The 18,522-nt window shown below is 44.6% G+C and overlaps 1 long non-coding RNA gene across 1 annotated transcript in view; it reads left to right on the top strand.

The window, feature by feature from the left end:
• LOC119878053 overlaps positions 1-18,522 on the top strand; it is a 112,706-nt gene that overhangs the window by 16,995 nt on the left and 77,189 nt on the right. The window contains exon 2 of the long non-coding RNA XR_005386136.1: positions 7,669-7,768. This is a non-coding gene — a long non-coding RNA (uncharacterized LOC119878053). The remainder of the gene's footprint in view (positions 1-7,668; positions 7,769-18,522) is intronic.

Genomic DNA, 18,522 nt, shown 5'->3' on the forward strand with positions numbered 1-18,522 from the left:
CTTGGCCTGGGCTCAGTGTGGATCACTGATTTGTGCTTCTGTTACATTTCTGCCCTGCAGAGATGTTTACCTTATTTTGAGTATGGCTGTATGTTTTTTTTTTAATATTTTATTTATTTATTCATGAGAGACAGAGAGGCAGAGACACAAGCAGAGGGAGAAGCAGGCTCCATGCAGGGAGCCTGACATGGGACTTGATCTCGGGACTCCAGGATCATGCCCTGAGCCAAAGGCGGCGCTAAACCACTGAGCCCCCCGGGCTGCCTTGTTTTTTTTTTTTTTTAATATTTATTTATTTATTTATGATAGACACAGAGAGAGAGAGAGAGAGGCAGAGAGACACAGGAGGAGGGAGAAGCAGGCTCCATGCCGGGAGCCTGACGTGGGACTTGATCCCGGGACTCCAGGATCGCACCCTGGGCGAAAGGCAGGCACCAAACCACTAAGCCACCCAGGGATCCCCTGCCCTGTTTTTTAATATTAGTTTTGTCTTTCACTTGATGTGAAATGTTTGGAACCGAGTCTTCAAACTGTAAACCCAAAGGCTGCCCACTTGTTCCAGTTCTGGCTGCCCACTGTTGCCTGCGCCTTTCAATAGTAAAGTGAAAAGTAAAAACAAACAAACAAACAAAAACAACTACAAATACCCCCCAAAAAAACCTCTACCCCCCCCAAAAAACCCAACAATTTACTTTATAAAAAATACAGTTGTACAACTTATTTTATACATATAAGTTTAAAGAATACTCTGGTTAGAACCAGAGCTGTAACAGGTGATGTTAAAGTAATTTTCAAAGTGTTCTTTATGAATTGTGAATAATTACGCCGACAGTGTAACAGGAGGACACAGAGAATTTGACTATAAATACGAAAACCTTATGCTTTTCATTAGTGGAGGAATGAAATCAGTGTAGGGCGTCCTGGGAGGGCAGGGACAGGTGCCAATCGATACCACCACTGAATTTGTTGGTTTTATCATCATTCAGGAGTGGGCCTCACTTTGTGATTTTCAGATGTCTGCTACAAGGGACAGAGTCCTAGATGTGCCGATAGTGCACAACTGTCGTCCTGTCGTCTTCCCATTAATGCCTTTGGCTTTTGCTGTCTGGTTCCACAAGATGCCTGCGTGGGTGAGCCTAAATGGAGGAGAAAACTGGATAGGTTATGTCGTGGGTGTACTTTTGCAAATGTGGTATTTCAGCAGCCTGGAGAATTACCAAGGCAAAAGAGATGATTCTGCAGGCAAATTTAATTACTTCTAAAGAACAAGCAATTCCAAATTCCAAGTCTCAGATGAGGTTCTTATCGACTTTCTCAGGTGTTTAAACAGGTTACTTTCCCTTGGAAATCTTAGCTTAGGGGAAAGAATTAGAGCTGATTTAGAGTTTCTCTCAGTGTTTTTTAAATTATAGAGGCACTAGAGGCTTACAAAAATTATTCAAAACAGTCGTTTAGAAATTATAAAATGCAAGCCTTCAGCTTGAGGAATTCATCCCTCATCTCACTTTCTAGGGTAGCTTGTTAAAAGAGCTTTCAGTCCATTTTCTGTGAATACATCTATATCTATAATTATATCTACAGCTGTGGCAGTGCTTCTCAACCGGATGTGATTTTGCCCCCCAGACACTTGACAATGTCTGGAGACGTTTTTGGTTGTCACAGGAGGGGAGGCACTACTGGTGTCTAGAGTGTGGAGGCCAGGGATGCTGCTGAATGGCTCACAATGCACAGGACGGCCCCTGCTACAGTGAATCATATGGCCCAAAATGTCAAGAGCGTCACCCTTGAGAAACGCTAATCTACAGGTTTTCTTTTTTTTTTTTAAGATTATTTATTTATTTATATATTTGTTTTAAGATTTATTTTATTTATTCATGAGAGACAGAGAGATAGAGAGAGAGAGAGACAGAGACACAGACAGAGGGAGAAGCAGGCTCCATGCAGGGAGCCCAATGTGGGACTCCATCCCGGGTCTCCAGGATCACACCCCGGGTGAAAGCGACACTAAACTGCTGAGCCACCAGGGCTGCCCTATTTATTTATTTATTCATGAGACAGAGAGAGAGAGAGAGAGGCAGAGACACAGGCAGAGGGAGAAGCAGGCTCCATGCAGGGAACCCGATGTGGGACTCAATCCCGGGTCTCCAGGATCACACCCTGAGCCAAAGGCAGACGCTCAACCGCTGTGCCACCCAGGCATCCCTACAGGTCTTCTTCATACAAAAAACTTGAGAGGAAGATGGTGGCAGACTAGGAGGACCCTAGGTTCGTCTCACCCCATGAACACAACTAGGTAACTACCAAATCATCCTAATGCCTCACAAATCGACCTGAAGACTGCCAGACCGAATCCACAACTACAGGTAGAGAAGAGGCCACATGGAAGAAGGTAGGAAGTATGGAGATGTGGTTTAGGGAGATATGGATCACAGGTGCTGCAGAAGGGAGGAAGACTTGGTTACAGAGAAGGGGGAGAGAGAGAGGAGCACACAGGGGAACCCACAAGGAGAACTTTTCTCCAAAGCCATTGGCTTGGAAAACAAGTGAGGCTTATAGCCTGGAGTTTTAAAGGTCAGCAGGCTTGGCTGGGTTAGAGCCCAGAGGGCACTGGGCTGCTCCTGGAGAGAAGACAGGCAACCCAGGGGCAGACAGCATGGAAACAGTGAGCCGAAGAACTCCTGGGGCACACAGGGAAGAGGAGAGATTATTTGCTGTTCTCAGAGCACATCCCTAGAGGCAGCATTCATGGAGATGGCTCTCCAGGGACAAAGGAGCTGGCTGGCGCCATTTCCCTCTCCTGACCCTCAGCATCAACACAGAGCCACCTGCAGGAAGCACTGTAGTGCAGAAACTGGCTGCCTAATTTACTTACACCAAGCCCCACCCCCTGCACTCTGGCAGAATTACCCTCTCAGTCAAATTTGCCTCAATCCCAGCATGGTGGGCCCCTCCCTGAGAAGACCAGCACAAACCCCTGCCCACACCATGTTTCCCAACTAGAGAGTCCTACAGGGTCCCAGGTCTGGTGGAGTTGGTGTCAGATCTCATTCCACAAGCGTATTAGAGCACACCTATTTAAAACTCACCACATTCAAGCCAGGGACCAAACATTGCCCAAGTAGGCAAGGAGAACCTCTGCAGATGACTGCCTAAAGGATAGAGCAGCCAAAACACAACAGCAGAGCACACACAGTACACACCGGAGACACTTCCTGAAGTGCCAGGCCCTGGGCACTACATGACCTCTTCTTCATAAAGCCAGTACTTGCAGGAGCAGGAGGCATAACTGGTTTTTCCAACACAGAGAAAAAGGCATAGGCTTAGACAAAATGCCAAGATGGAGAATTTTATCCCAAATGAAAGAACAAGACAAGGCCATGGCCAGAGATCTAAGTGAAACAGATATAAGTAACATGCCTGATGGAGAATTCAAAGCAATGATCATAAGGATACTCACTGGGCTTGAGAAAAGAATAGAGGACCTTAGTGAGACCATTACCACAGAGATAAAATAGTTAAAGAATTAATCAGAGATGAAGAATGCAATAAATGAGATTGGAAGTAGACTTGATGCTTTGAACAGCAGGCCAGCAGAAGCAGAGGAATTAGTGATCTAGAAAACAAAAAATAATGGAAAATACTGAAGCTGAACAAAAGAGAGGAATTATGCAACACGAGAATAGACTTAGGAAATTCAGTGACTCTATCAAACGTAATGACATTCATATTATAGGAGTCCTAGAAGAAGAAGAGAGGAAAAAGGGGGCCGAAAATTTATTTCAAGAAATAATAGCAGAAAATTTCCGTAATCTGGGGGAAGGAAACAGGTATCTAGATCCAGGAGGCAAGCATAACTCCCATAAAAATCAACAAAAGGCGACTAACACCAAGACATATTGTAACTGAATTTGCAGAAGATAGCGATAAAGAAAAATTCTTAAAAGGAGCAGGACAAACAAAGTCCTTAGCTTACAAGGGAAAACCCATAAGGCTAGCTGGAGATTTCTTAACAGAAACTTGGCAAACCAGAGAGAGTGGCATGATCTCTTCAAAGTTCTGAATGGGAAAAATCTGCAGCCAAGCATACTCTATCCAATAAGGCTATCATTCAGAATAGAAGGGGAGATAAAGAGTTTCCCAGACAAAGAAAAACTAAGAGTTCATGACCACTAAACCAGCCTTGTGAGAAATATATTCTTTAAAGATTTTATTTGTTTGAGAGTGAGAGTGGTGCATGAGAGCGGGGAGGGGCAGAGGGAAAAGGAGAAGGAGACTCCCTGCTGAGCAGGAAGCCTGACTCGAGGCTCAATCCCAGGACCCTGAGATCATGACTTGAGCTGAAGGCAGACACTTAACTGACTGAGCCACCCAGATGTCCCAGCCCTGCAAGAAATATTAAGGAGATTCTTGGAATGGAGGAGAAAGACCAAAAGTGACAAAGACAAAAGAGGATCAGAGGAAATTCCAGAAATAATGACAAAACGAGTAATAAAATGGCAATAAATATCTATCAATAACTACTCTGAATGTAAACAGACTTAATGCTCCAATCAAAAAACATAGGGTATCAGAATGTATAATAATAATAAAAAACCAAGACCCATCTATATGCTGCCTGTAAGAAACTCATTTTAGACCTAAAGACCTACAAGACCCATCTCTATGCTGCCTACAAGAGACTCATTTTATTTTATTTTTTTATTTTAATTTTTTTTGCAAATGAATAATTCTTTTATTTCAAATAGACTGTATTTCCCAGAGGAAGTTAAGTAAAAAAAAAATTTGGAAGAGTTAAGAATATCATGAATAATAATTGTTAAATATAGTTTTACTTGTTTTTTTATACAGGCTTTAATTTTGAACTTTATTTTATTATTTTACTTTATTTTTTTATAAATTTATTTTTTATTGGTGTTCAATTTGCCAACATACAGAATAACACCCAGTGCTCATCCCGTCAAGTGCCCCCACCTCAGTGCCCGAAGAGACTCATTTTAGACCTGCAGATTGAAAGTGAGGAAGTGGAGAAACATTTACCACACAAATGGAGGTCAAAAGAAAGCCAAAAGAAAGCCAGAGTAGTGATATTGATGTTGGACAAACTATCGTTTAAAACAAAGACTAACAAGAGACAAAGAGGGGCATTATATATTCGTAAAGGAGACAATCCAACAAGAAGATACAACAAGTGTAAATATTTATACACCCAACATGGGAGCACCCAAATATTTAAAACAATGGAACTCATTGATGATAACACAATGATAGTAGGGGACTTTAACACCCCACTCACAGCAATGGACAGACCGTCCAAGCAGAAAATCAATAAGGAAATCACGGCTTGAATGACACACTGGACCAGATGGACTTCATAGATAGATTCAGAACATTTCATCCCAACGTGGCAGAACACACATTCTTCTCAAGTGCACATGGAACATTCTCCAGAATAAAGCATAGACTGGGTGACCAACCAGGCCTCAACAAGCACAAAAAAGATTGAGGTCATACCATGCACCTTTTCTGGCCACAGTGCTGTGAACCCAGAAGTCAAACACAAGACAAAATTTGGAAAGACCATAAATCCGTGCAGGTTAAACAACACATTAGCAAACTATCAACAGGCTGGCTGGCCATACAGGAAAACTTTCAATAGGAATGATGGTTTCAGAAAATACCAATTCTGAGAATTACAGCACCATTATTTCTTACAAGCTCATATGGGGACTCTACCCACTAATGACTCCGAATTGTTTTCTTCTTCTTTTAAAAGTCTTTAAATCATTTTTAGAGCCGACAATGAAATATATTCCCAATTCCACTTAGTCGTTTCAGCACAGGAGCTCACCCTGGGGAGTCATCCAGGTTGTCCCTAGGCTGGGGAGATTCAGGACAACAGACTTTGGGTTTAGACGCCACAGCTGCTTGGATGAGTAGCCCCCAGACAATCTGGGCCAGGGTGCGACTGGAGACTGGGGGCTTCTGGCGAGTACTAAGCAGGATCTCAGACACAGTCAGCTTCTTCCTTCCTCCCTCCCTCCCTCCCTTCCAGAGAATAATACCTTAGAAAACTTTAAACTTCTTAGGAAACTAATTATAGACGAGAACGTGCAAGATGAGAAAATTTCAGCCTGCACCATTTTATATGGTAGAGAGCATAGGGAGCGAGATGGAGAAGAATCAAGTTTCAAGTCATTCAGGGGTATTTTGAAAATCTTGTTGTATAAATAATATGTTTCATAATAAACTTCTGTTTCAAAATATGTTAAATCATCAAGTAGCATTTTGTCACCAATAGACATTTATTAAGCACTTAGTATGGACCTGGCATTTGCCAGACACGATGTGTATTTATTCCAGAGAAGTAAACATGAAAATCCTTCCAGTGACCTTTATCAAATGCCATGATTCGTCACTCCACGTGAAGTCTCCACATATTCTTTATCCTGCATTTAATTTCATTCTCTGTCCTAGAAAACAGGTGTGTGGTTGGAGACAAAAACCAGAGCTTTGAGTCAGGCAAATCAGCTTGAATTCCAAATCTCACTATTAACTTGCACTAGGATGTGGCTGTAATATCTTGGGACAAAGACATTTGTCCTTTACCCCAAGATGATAATCACTCATGATACTTCCCGCCCAGCCCTCTGCTTCCTTCGCTCAGCTTCTAAGGAAATCAAAGGGAAAATAAATATATCTAACATCCAGTCACTTTCCACCACTTCTGCTGGGCCACCTTGGTCCCAGACATAGTCTTCTCGTTGGTCTGCCTACTTCTGCCCTGGTGCCCCTGCAGCCTCCTCTCCATTGTGTAGGCAGAGTGATTTTCTTAGGAAGGAAGAAAGACCACGTCATACTTCTCAAAAGGCTCGCTACCCATGTCGCTTGGGGTCAATGCTACATCTTTGGCTGTCCCTTCCTCTGGCCTTTGCACCTGCCATTCCTTCTGCCTGACAGGCTTTCCCTCCCTAGGTGGTCAAGGCTCACTCTCTCAGCTCCACTATCACATCACTGAAAAGGCCTTCACCAACCAGCTTCCCCGAGCAACCCCTCCCCACCTCCGTGGTGCTCCCTACTACACTCCGTTCTCTAAAATTGTTTCTCTGTATCACCTCTAACTCATCCAGTACATGTTATCTATTTGTTTATCATTTTTTAATGATCTTATTTATTCTTCATGAGAGACACAGAGAAAGGCAGAGACATAGGCAGGGGGAGAAGCAGGTCCCTGTGGGGAGCCCGATGTGGGACTCGATCCCGGGTCTCCAGGATTACACCCTGGGCTGAAGGCGGCACTAAACCACTGAGCCACCTGGGCTGCCCAACAAGGAATATTTAAAAGATGAATGAGATGTTTGACATCTTTTTTTTAGTACTAAGGCTTCAAAATCTAGTGTGTATTTGCCACTTAGAGCACATCTCAATTTGGACATTTCAAGTGCTCAGTAGCCGCACAAGGCTGATGGCTACTGTTATGGACAATGTTTGTATCCCTGCCAAATTCCTATGTTGACATCCTACCCCCAGTGTGATGGCATCAGGAGGCAGTGCCTGTGAGAGGTGACTAGGATTACTTGAGGTCATGAGAGCAGAACCCTCATGAATGGTATCAGTGCCCTTAAACGAGTTACAAAAAAGCTTACTGCTGTCTGCTGTCTCCCATGTAAGGATGCAAGAAGACGGCCCAGGCTGTGAACCAGGAAACCAGCCCTCGGCGGACACCGAATCTGCCGGCGCCTTGATCTTGGACTTTCCAGCGTCCAGAACCGTGAGAAATGCATGTTTATTGCTTAAGCCTCTCAGTATTTTGTCGCGGCAGCCCCAACTAAGACAGCTACCGAATGGGACAGGGCAGATCTAGGCTTTCTCCTTAAAATGTCTCGGTGGCCCATGTTAATAATATTACTGCTGACGTATCCAGTCAACTGAAACAATTTCTGAGTGTCTACAATGTCTCGGGAGCTGTTCTAGGCCCTAGGACACAGCAGTGGGAGAAGTAGACAAACTTGGCCTTCCCGTCCAGAATTGACGTTCCGGCCTTGAACGCAGTACACAGTAGCAGGTGTATAACAAAGGAGAATAACGGCTGCCGCCATGGAGAGGGGTGACAGGGAGATCCTGGGGTGGGGTAGGGTTGCAGTCTTTCAAAGATCATTCTGGAAGGCTTCGCTGAGCCAGTGGTGCCTGAGGGAGGTGGGGGAGAAAGGCATGGGGGCGTCCAGGGAGAGGGGGCTCCAGGTGCAGGAAAGAGCAAGGGTGGAGGCTACTTTTGGAGTGTCCGGGGACGTGCAAGAAGGCCGCTGTACCCGGAGCGGGGATGCAAAGGACGGCGCAGTAGGAAATGATGTTGGGGAGGGGAACAGAGCGTCCTCACAACTTAGTAGGACTTGGCTTCCTGCCATGCCCCGAGTGAGAAAGGGAGCCTTACAAGTGTTTTTGTTTTGTTTTGTTTAAGATTGTGTTTATTTATTTAGAGAGCATGGACAGAGGGAGAGAATCTTAAGCAGCCCTGCTAAGCGTGGAGGCCAATGCAGGGCTCGATCTCAGAACCCTGAGATGAGGGGCTGAGCGGAGATCAAGGGCGGTCACTTAACCAACTGAGCCACCCGGGCGCCCCCTTGCAAGCATTTTAAATGGACAGTTAATAAGACCTACATTTTACCAGCACATTCTGACTGAGCCCATACATTCGCTGCAAGTCCTGGCATTGTTTTTCCCTAGAACGCACTGCTGAGGGGCGCCTGGGTGGCTCAGGGGTTGAGCGTCTGCCTTCAGCCCAGGGCGTGATCCCGGGGTCCCAGGATCGAGTCCCGCATCGGGCTCCCTGCACGGAGCCTGCTTCTCCCTCTGCCTGTGTCTCTGCCTCTCTCTCTGTGTCTCTCATGAATAAATCAATGAAATCTTTAAAAACAAACGAAAGAATGCACTGCTGAAATGTGGTTGAGCTCTTCAAAGGTGGCCCTTCCCCGGTCACCTGCTCTGCAAGTCTGTCTTTGCCCGTTTGGCTGCATAGAGGGACAGAAGGAGTATACGTTCAGCTTTCAGGAAGGTCACCGTGTAGGATGAAAAAGATCAGTTTCTGGGCAATGTCTTCCATCAGGCGGACATCCCATGGAAATAAGACACACCTCCCGAGAGCGCATTCCATTTGTGAGATTAAAACATCTCCTAGCTGAAATGAGGTCTGCCTGTGAGACGTGGCGACCAGGAGACATGGCCTCTAGACCCCTGTGGCCCAGGACCAGCAGCGCCAACCCCTGCTGCAGAATCTCCGGCCCCGACCTAGGCGTGCTGGGTCACAATCTCAATTTAACAAGGTCTCCAGGTGAGTTGTGCACACGGCCAAGTTTGAAAAGTGCCCCTCTTGACCTTTCAATTCTGAGTCCTCTCTGAATTTCTCCATAATAATGATATTTTAATGGCTTAAAATAGCGATAAGCATTTACTATTTTTCATGATTATAAAGATTGACTGGACTCCATTGGGTGATTCTTCTGCTCCTCATGGGCTCGCCTGGGGCTGTGGCTCATCTGGAAGCTTGACTGGGCTGGAGCGGCCATGATGGCTCATGCCCATGGCTGGCGGCGGCCTGGGGAACATTCTGTCCCAGGTTCTGTCAGCTGAGGATACAGCCGTCCTGGGGTCAGACTGGGCTGGAACGCCCAACGTGGCTCCCTCTCACGGCGGAGAGTTGGTGCTGGCTGCCGACTGGGAGCTCAGCTGGGAATGTCACCTGGGGAGCCTCAGTCCAATGTGGAATCTCCATGTGGCTTGTCTTTTTCTTTCTTTTTTTTTTTTTTTCAATTTATTTACTCATGAGAGACACACACACAGAGAGAGAGAGAGGCAGAGACACAGGCAGAGGGAGAAGCAGGCTCCATGCAGGGAGCCCGACGTGGGACTCGATCCTGGGTCCCCAGGATCATGCCCAGGGCTGAAGGTGGCGCTAAACCGCTGAGTCACCTGGGCTGCCTGTGGCTTATCTTTCTTAGAGCATAGCAGCTTGATTCCAAAAGGGAGCTTTCCCAGGGACGAAGCTGTAGATCTCCTCCGGCCCACCTCTGGAAGTCACTCAGTAAGACTTCGCTGCATTCTATTGGTCAAAGCAACAAGGCCAAACTAGATTCAGGGGGAGGGGAAAAGACTCCATCTCTTGATGGGAGGAGTGGCAAGGAATTTACAGCCTTCTTTAATCTGTCCCCCGATAATAACTGACGTCTCATGAGCAATCGTCATACGTTATCCAATATTATTCAATTCATCAATTTTATTTTTTTTTGAAGAGAAAGATTATTTTTTAAAGATTTATTTATTTATCAATTCACCAATTTTAAAATGCATCTTTCTTTCTTTCTTTCTTTCTTTCTTTCTTTCTTTCTTTCTTTCTTTCTTTCTTTCTTTCTCTTTCATTTTATAGGTCTACAAAATGTTGTTAAGTTAGTACAAAAAGGTCCTGTGGACCCTTACCTGGTTTTCTCCAGTGGTTAGACTGCACATAATTTTAGTATAATATTGAAACTAAGAAACTGACACTGGTACAGTATGTGGTGTGTGGTTCCATGTCATTTTAAAAGTGCACAAGTGAAAAATAAATAATATTTTAAAAATTTAAAAAGTAAATAAAAGTGCACAAGTGAGGGGCACCTGGGTGGCTCAGTGGGTTAAGGAACTGCCTTTGGCTCAGGTCATGATCCGGAGGTCCTGGAATCGAGCCCTGTGTCAGGCTCCCCGCTGAGCCTGCTCTTCCCTCTCCTCCCTGCTCGTGTTCTCTCTCACTATCTCTGTCGCTATCTCTGTGTCTTTCTCTCTCAAATAAATAAAATCTTAAAAAGTGCACAAGTGACAGTTGTCAGGTGGTTGCCATGCAAGTACTAGTGCCACATTTCATCAGCTTTTTTTTTCTTTAAAGATTTTATTTATTTACTCATGAGAGACACAGAAAGAGAGGCAGGGACACAGGCAGAGGGAGAAGCAGGCTCCCTGCAGGGACCCCGATGCGGGACTCGATCCCGGGACCCAGGGTCACAGCCTGGGCCCAAGGCAGGTGCTCCACCAGTGAGCCACCCAGGCGTCCCAACATTTCACCAGTTTTAAAAGGCATGTCCTCTCATGTTTCAATTCTCTGAAATGAAAATGTGCCTTACAATCAAACACACCTGACAATTAGAAGCATCATTTTTCTTTTCCTAGTAGTATATAAAATGGTATAATAGCTTAGGTTCCACGAAATATTGTATCGGCCCACTTTCCAGATGAAGGAACTGAGGCACAGAGAGATTAAGAAATCTGCCCAAGGTCACATGGTGAGTCGGGTTGTTGATGGGAGCACAGGGTCAGAATTCAAGCCCAGGCACTCTGACCCTAGAAACAATATGCTCATTTTTACTCTCTTGGGAGGAAATTATAACGTGATTACACCTAGCATCTTATATCTTGAGCATGGCATTGGTGAGGTTTAGTGAAAAATATGTACAGGGACAAACCCCTCCTCTCTGGGTCCAGATCCTGCGTGCTTACCCCACCCTACGTTCCTCACCACAGAGCTAACATTCCTGCCTTCTGTGGGTATACCTTTCCTGATCACAAAGCTATATGAATTTGGAAGGTTAAAGGAGCAACAAGCTCAGGAGCTATTTAATGCTGAGCTTAAAGCAACAGCACGCTGCACGTCTATTGGCTGCTCTCTGAGCAACAGACTGCTACATCCGTGGAGTTCTAGTGCAAGGACACCTTTTTCCTTGGTGGGACACATCCAACCCTCCGTTTAATCAATTCTCTGTGGAGATTAGAAATTGAACGGGGAAAAATGAAATTAAGAACATGGAAAGGAGGTGATCCGTTTGAATTTCATATATGTGATGAAAATAGTGCAAATTCTGGAGACAGGTAGACCACCTATGGGTTGAAAAAAATAATTTTTTTTAAATTGTAAAGCTGTTTCAACCACATCTTACAGATGATACCCCCCCTTTTTTTGCACCACTAGAATGCAAAAGAGAGAGAGAGAGAGAGAGAGAGAAAGTTATTCATTGGTAGGTTGGAGCTAAATATAATGTTTACTACATAAGCCACCACCAAGAAAAGAGGAAATTAGTTTAACCAGATGGGATATATACAAAACTAATTACAGATCACAAGTTTAAACTTTGCTTCCCAGGCAGCTCTTTGAAATCCTAATCTCTAACTTGGGGCTAACAACCAAAAAACACAGCTGGCCATTTAAGAAAGCTGGGATTGGATGCCAGTTTGCCTTGTGTTCTAAATTCAACGCACAACAGGCCTACCTGCTTTAAAACCTACTCACTCTTCCTTTCATCATGCTTTCTTTGATACGAGCTATTTTGTGGGTCAAGAAAATACAGCAAAATCCAGAACAATTTAGGTCTGTTGAGAGGGTAAAGGCAATTATCTAGACCAACTGGGAAACTGTCGTTTCAACTAATCATTTCTGTATAATCGGTTAAATCTCATCCAGGCTTGTGTGGTCACAGAATACAGTGGAGGCAAGAAAGAACGGCTTTATCAACTTTGCCAAATAAAAAGGGGCCCAAAACACAGTAATTTGCTTGGAGTCAAGGTCCGGTTTGTTGAACCTGAACTAGAGAAGGTGGCAGAGAACTTGATTTTTATAAAATCAATTTTTATAAAGTAATCTTTGAAGTGACTTTTGATATCAAAAGTCAAATAGATAACATTTTATCTAACACTTAACTCAAAGCCACATCATCTCATTGAATTCCTCCTACCATAACCCCCTGAGGTAAATACCATCATTCCCATTTTACGGGTGAGAAAACTCTATCTTAGAAAGGTTAAGTAATTTGTCCAAGTCTGCACACTAATAAAAGGCAGGTCAGACTCCAAACCATTCTATCATTTGTGCCTCATTATATATGCATTTCTGTTGTAAGCATATAAACATGAATTTCAAAACCTATCAGGCCCCAGTAATTTGGAGTAAGGGGCTGTGGGCCTGTATTTTATTAAGATTTCCGTTTATAGTTCTAGCATTTCAGGAATTAGATTTCAGTGACATGGAAAATCTAGCCAGGAGGTAATTGGGTCCATTTTCTGCCCCAGGGTCACGGAACTGTGGTGTTTTGTAGCAGTTGCCTAGTTGGGGTTAACCACATAAAGGCGGTCCTCACCCACATAGACCTGAATTTTTTTTGTTTTTTTAATTTTAGAAAGAATAGAGTTCATTATTAAGTCCCTCAGCAGGGTCTCGGGTAGCATCCCATAATTAAACACATTAATATTCATGCAGTGAAATATATAAATATTCACCCTAAATGGGAAAAAGACTATAAATAGCTACCAGATGATTGAAGCCAAATTCTGCTAATAAATCACTAATGAAAAAGTGACTTGGACTTTTCAAAGCACTTAGGTCATGGGATTGTGCATAAAGAGTTGTAGACCTATGTATTAAATACTTCTTTATCATTAGAAATCGAATTCTGAGGGATTCCAGTCACTGCTTCCAGAAAGTTCTCTCTTTTCTAGAACTATGTAGCACACTGGGCTTTCCCAGTGTGTGCAGTTCAGCTACCTGCCACCCTCTGTGAGAACATGAGAGCTCAAGATGGATGGGCTGTATGAGATCTACTTGTTATCTTTCTGAAGTTTACCCCCAATAAAACCTATTCCATCCTTATACCTTCTGGTGCCAGTGGTCATATACCCTCCACACAAAAGCAGAGAACCACTCGACTAGAAGGAACCTTCAAGTTCATCTAGTCTAATTCCAGGTCATGGCAGCTCCCAGCATGCCCCTGATGGTCCCTCCTTCCTGGTATCAACATCGTATTAGAGGTCCCTCTGACTGACAGGATATAAAAAAAAGTCAAGATACGCCACTTCAGAGATTAGGTTGTAAAAGGTCTTGCAGTGGGGCACCTGGGCGGCTCAGTCCGTTATGTCTGCCTTCAGCTCAGGTCATGATCCTGGGGCCCTAGGCTTGAGCCCCAAGTCGGGCTCCTCCCTCAGTGGGAAGCCTGCTTCCCCCTCTCCCTCTGCCCCCTCCTCATGCGCTCTCTCTCTCTGTCTCAAATAAATTAATAAAATCTTTAAAGAAAAGATATTGCAGTTTTCATCTCCCTCCCTCCTTCTCCCTGTCCCTCCCTTCCTCATCACTAGCTCTGGGGAAAGCCTGTCTTCCTAATTCTATCCCAGTGGCCATGTCATGAGAACATTTAAGCTGTCTTATGGAGGGTTCGTGTGGCGAGGAACCCAGACCTCCTGCCAACAGCGGTGTGAGTGCGCCGTCTTGGAAGCACATCCTCCAGCCACAGTCAAGTCTTCAGATGATTGCCGCCCTGGGTGACATCTTGGCTGCAGCTTGATGAGAGGCCCTGAACTGGAACCATTCATCTAAGCTGCTTCCAATTCCTGATCCGTGGGAACTCTGAGCTAATGAATGTTTTTTGTTTTAAGCCACTAAATTCTGACAGTATTTTGTTATGCAACAATACGTAACTAACACATTCCCCCATTTGACAGAAGAAGAGGTTGAGCCCTAGAGACATGAGTAGAAGCTCCAGGACTCCCCTAGTCCCGTGACTCCAAGGGCCACCCTAGCTCATTCTGCTTACGTGGAATGGGCAGGATGACTCTAATTTTTCATGATCTTGGGTGCTATTTCCCAGAATCTTCTGTTTTCTCACAAAGAAACTAGAAGCCCCTGGAAAATCTGGCCAATCACTCAGTTGTGAAAAGGAAAGTTTGGCACAGATGTCCTGGTTCTGGAGGGAGCCTGCCCACTTGCTGAATTTCCCAAAATAACCTGCTTTTGTGGGTTTGTTTTTTTCAGGAGAGAATTTTTGTTTTTTCCTGTAAGGATGAAGCTTTCTAGAATGCGGTTGTTAAGTCAGGGAAAATGAGAAAGTATCCAGCCCCTTTCCTGTCCTTGGTGTCAAAGAGCACCTTCTTAATAAACTGTCCACCGTCTCACAGGTTTTAGGTCCGTGTTGGCTCTGGCCTGGCCTGTGAGCCGGCGGCAGACAATAGAAGTGCAGCTGGCCCCCTGGTCATGTTACTGGATGAGTGATTGCACTCCCTGCTCTGATGCCGAGAATCCTCCCACCAGCTGCAGTTTACATACAGGACGTGCTTCCTGTCTGAAGCCCCTGTCTGCCTCTCATATCGCCATAAGCCATATGCTTGTGTGTTTTAAGTGCAGATGGAGACATTAGTCACGTAATGCATCATATGGGAAAATTCAGAGGCTGGCTATTTTATTTCAATACAAGAATTAATTTCTACCGTCGGTAACTCGTAGAAAAACCGAGAAATGTCAGTCGGAATTGTAGGTGGAATATCTACCCCTGCTTAATTTTACTAGGTTCTTTCTCTTAAGGTTACAATGTGGCATGACATGTGCAGAAATTCTAGAGCGACACATAAGCCCAGTGTGGTAGATTTATGGCAGTGAAGGCCCCACCTCTTCACCCCTTCATGCATCCTCACTCTCTGGCCTGTGACTTCGCAGTGTTTTCCTTAACAGGCAGTACCTATCCCCCATCCCTTGAATCTAGGCTGGCCTTGTCACTTGCTTTGTTCCAATAGAATGTGATAGAAGTGACTGGCAGTTCTAAGCCTTGACCTCAAGAGGTCTTAGAGCTTCCCTTTTCCTTTCTTAGAAGCTTGCATCTATCACGTGAATGTGTCCGGACTAGCCAGCGATCGGCCAGCCAGCCAACTCCCAGACATATGAGAAAGCCCAGCCAAGAGCAGCAGAGCTAGCATCTTGACCCACATCTGACCACAAATGCATGCATAAGCTCAGCAAAAATAAAGAACCACCCAGTCATCCTGTAGACTCATGAGCAATAAATGGTCAGTTTTTAAGCCACCGAGTTTTGGGATATTTTGTTATGCAGTATTATTTGTGGTAATAGATACCTGGTATGCAAAGGCCAGGGGTGTTTTGGTATTGTGTGGATGCTCAGACCCCAGGCCAGAGGCAGGCGATGAGAGGTTTCCAGGGAGTGAGCTCTGCATGTCCCGTCTCCGGGTTATGAGCCTGACTGATGGTCTGAGGTCCCAGTAAGAGACAGGGCCATAGGTACTACCCAGCAGTGTGCACACTTCCAAGTCACTGTCCTGTTTGCAGCACAGGGGTTGAGTGTCCGTCTTCCAGAGTCCAGTCCCAGTGATTCAACATTTCTAGGGTAAAGACCTCCTACCCTCAGCTAGGGGTCTAACTGCATCTTATAGAGATGTTTAACAAAGCCACCAACTTTCAGCTACATCTGCCTTCCGTTTCCAGAGGTACCTGGTTCTACCAGTTACTGAACATTTGTGGAAGAGGGGGAGTTCTTGTTTTGTTTGTTTTTAAAGATTTTATTTATTTATTCATAAGAGACACACAGAGAAAGACAGAGACTCAGGCAGAGGGAGAAGCAGGCTCCCTGCGGGGGCCCGATGCGGGACTCAATCCTGGGACCCCGGGATCACGACCTGAGCCCAAGGCAGACGCTCAACCACTGAGCCAGAGCCACCCAGGCATCCCTTGTTTTTTTGTTTTTAAGATTTTATCTATTTATTTGACATAAAGGAGGAGAGAGAGAGCGAGCCCCGGGATCATGACCTGAGCCCAAGGCAGATGCTCAACCACTGAGCCAGAGCCACCCAGGCATCCCTTGTTTTTTCGGTTTTTGTTTTTAAGATTTTTATCTACTTATTTGACATAAAGGAGGAGAGAGAGAGAGAGAGAGAGAGAGCGAGCGAGCACAAGCAGGCAGAGAAGAAGGCAGAGAGAGGGAGAAGCAGACTCCGCGCTGAGCAGGGAGCCCAATGAGAGACTCCATCCCAGGACCCCAGGATTGTGACCTGAGCCAATGGCAGACGCTCAACTGCTGAGCCACCCAGGTGCCCCAGGAGTTCTTGTTTTGACTTGGGTTGGTTTTCAGCTTTCCCTACCTCCAGCTTTGGGCTCCCTGGTCAGATGAGGCAAAAACCTTAAGACAGAGCAAACTCTCAGGCTTCCTTCCTGGAAAGGACTGGGCATCTGTGCAAGGCAAGGGATGGGTGAAGCTGGGCCCTGGTGTCTCGAGTTCATGAGCAAGAATGACCCAGGGCAAAAAGAGGATTGATTAAAACAATGTAAGGGGAAATAGCAATGGAAGAGATCCTAAGAGTCTTTAGATTAGCTTCAGCAGCATCTTTAGTGACTAGCGAGAAAAAAATACTAAATTGAAACTTATGGGCAGCCCCAGTGGCCCAGCGGTTTAGCGCCGCCTGCAGCCCAGGGCGTGATCCTGGAGACCCTGGATCGAGTCCCACGTCGGACTCTCTGCATGAAGCCTGCTTCTCTCTCTGCCTGTGTCTCTGCCTCTCTCTCTCTCTGTATCTCTATGAATAAATAAATAAAATCTTAAAAAAAAATAAAATAAAAATAAATTGAAACTTATAAACGAGGACCTGCTTTGATGAAATCTCTCAACCGTTTATAGCTCCTGTCTTCCTAACTCTATCCCAGTGGCCTACAATTCACTTATACCCTGAAACTATCGATGTGTATTTCAGTCTGAGTTTTTCCAAAAGTTGTTTTCATATCTTTGGTCAAGGTTAGATTCCATGTGGGAGCTATTATATACTTAATATTTTTGTAAGTATTGTCTGTGCTTTTCTGAGTTTTTCTTCAAAATTATTTCCTGGGTACTTTCCCCAAAATCAACAAAAGAAACAAAAAACAAGGATAAATGGTCATGGTCACTGCAAAATACAAACAATTCCATAACTCCCTTCCTCTCATCATTCTTCCCCCATACTTGTTTTTCCCTTAGATCTGGTTCTTCAAAGAATCATTTTTTAAAAGATTTTATTTATTTATTAATGAGAGACACACAGGGAGAGGCAGAGACATAGGCAGAGGGAGAAGCAGGCTCCATGCAGGGAGCCTGATGCAGGACTCGATCTCAGGACCCAGGATCGTGACCTGAGGCAAAGGCAGACGCTCAACCACTGAGCCAACCAGGTGCCCCTGTCCTTGTAAATCCTAACCTTATTTTGGAATGTAGACTACTGCACCATGTATTTAGTACTTTTTTTTGTTGAGGTAGAATTGATATACATTATATTAGTTTCAGATGTACAACGTAATGATTGATATTTGTAAACATTGCAGAATGATTACCACAGTAAGTCTGTTAACATCTATCACCACATGTTGTGATGAGAACCTTTAAGATCTACGCTCTTAACGACATTAAAATATGTAATACAGTATTATTAACTACAGTCACCGTGAAATTATGTCTGCACAGTACACCCCCGTGGCTTCATTATTTCGTAATCGGAGGTTTGTAACTTTTGGCCACCTTCAGCCAGTTTGCCCACCTCCTAACCGCCACCTCTCACCACCAGCAGTCCGTTGTCTGTATCTATGAACCCGGTTTTAGACTCCACATATGAGTGAGATCATATGGTATTCATCTTCCTTTCTGACTTATTTCACTTAGCATAATATCCTTTAGGTCCATCTGTATCATCACAAATGACAAGATTTCATTGTTTATG

Source organism: Canis lupus, chromosome X (assembly GCF_011100685.1).
Source record: "Canis lupus familiaris isolate Mischka breed German Shepherd chromosome X, alternate assembly UU_Cfam_GSD_1.0, whole genome shotgun sequence".
Taxonomy (NCBI): Eukaryota; Metazoa; Chordata; class Mammalia; order Carnivora; family Canidae; genus Canis; species Canis lupus.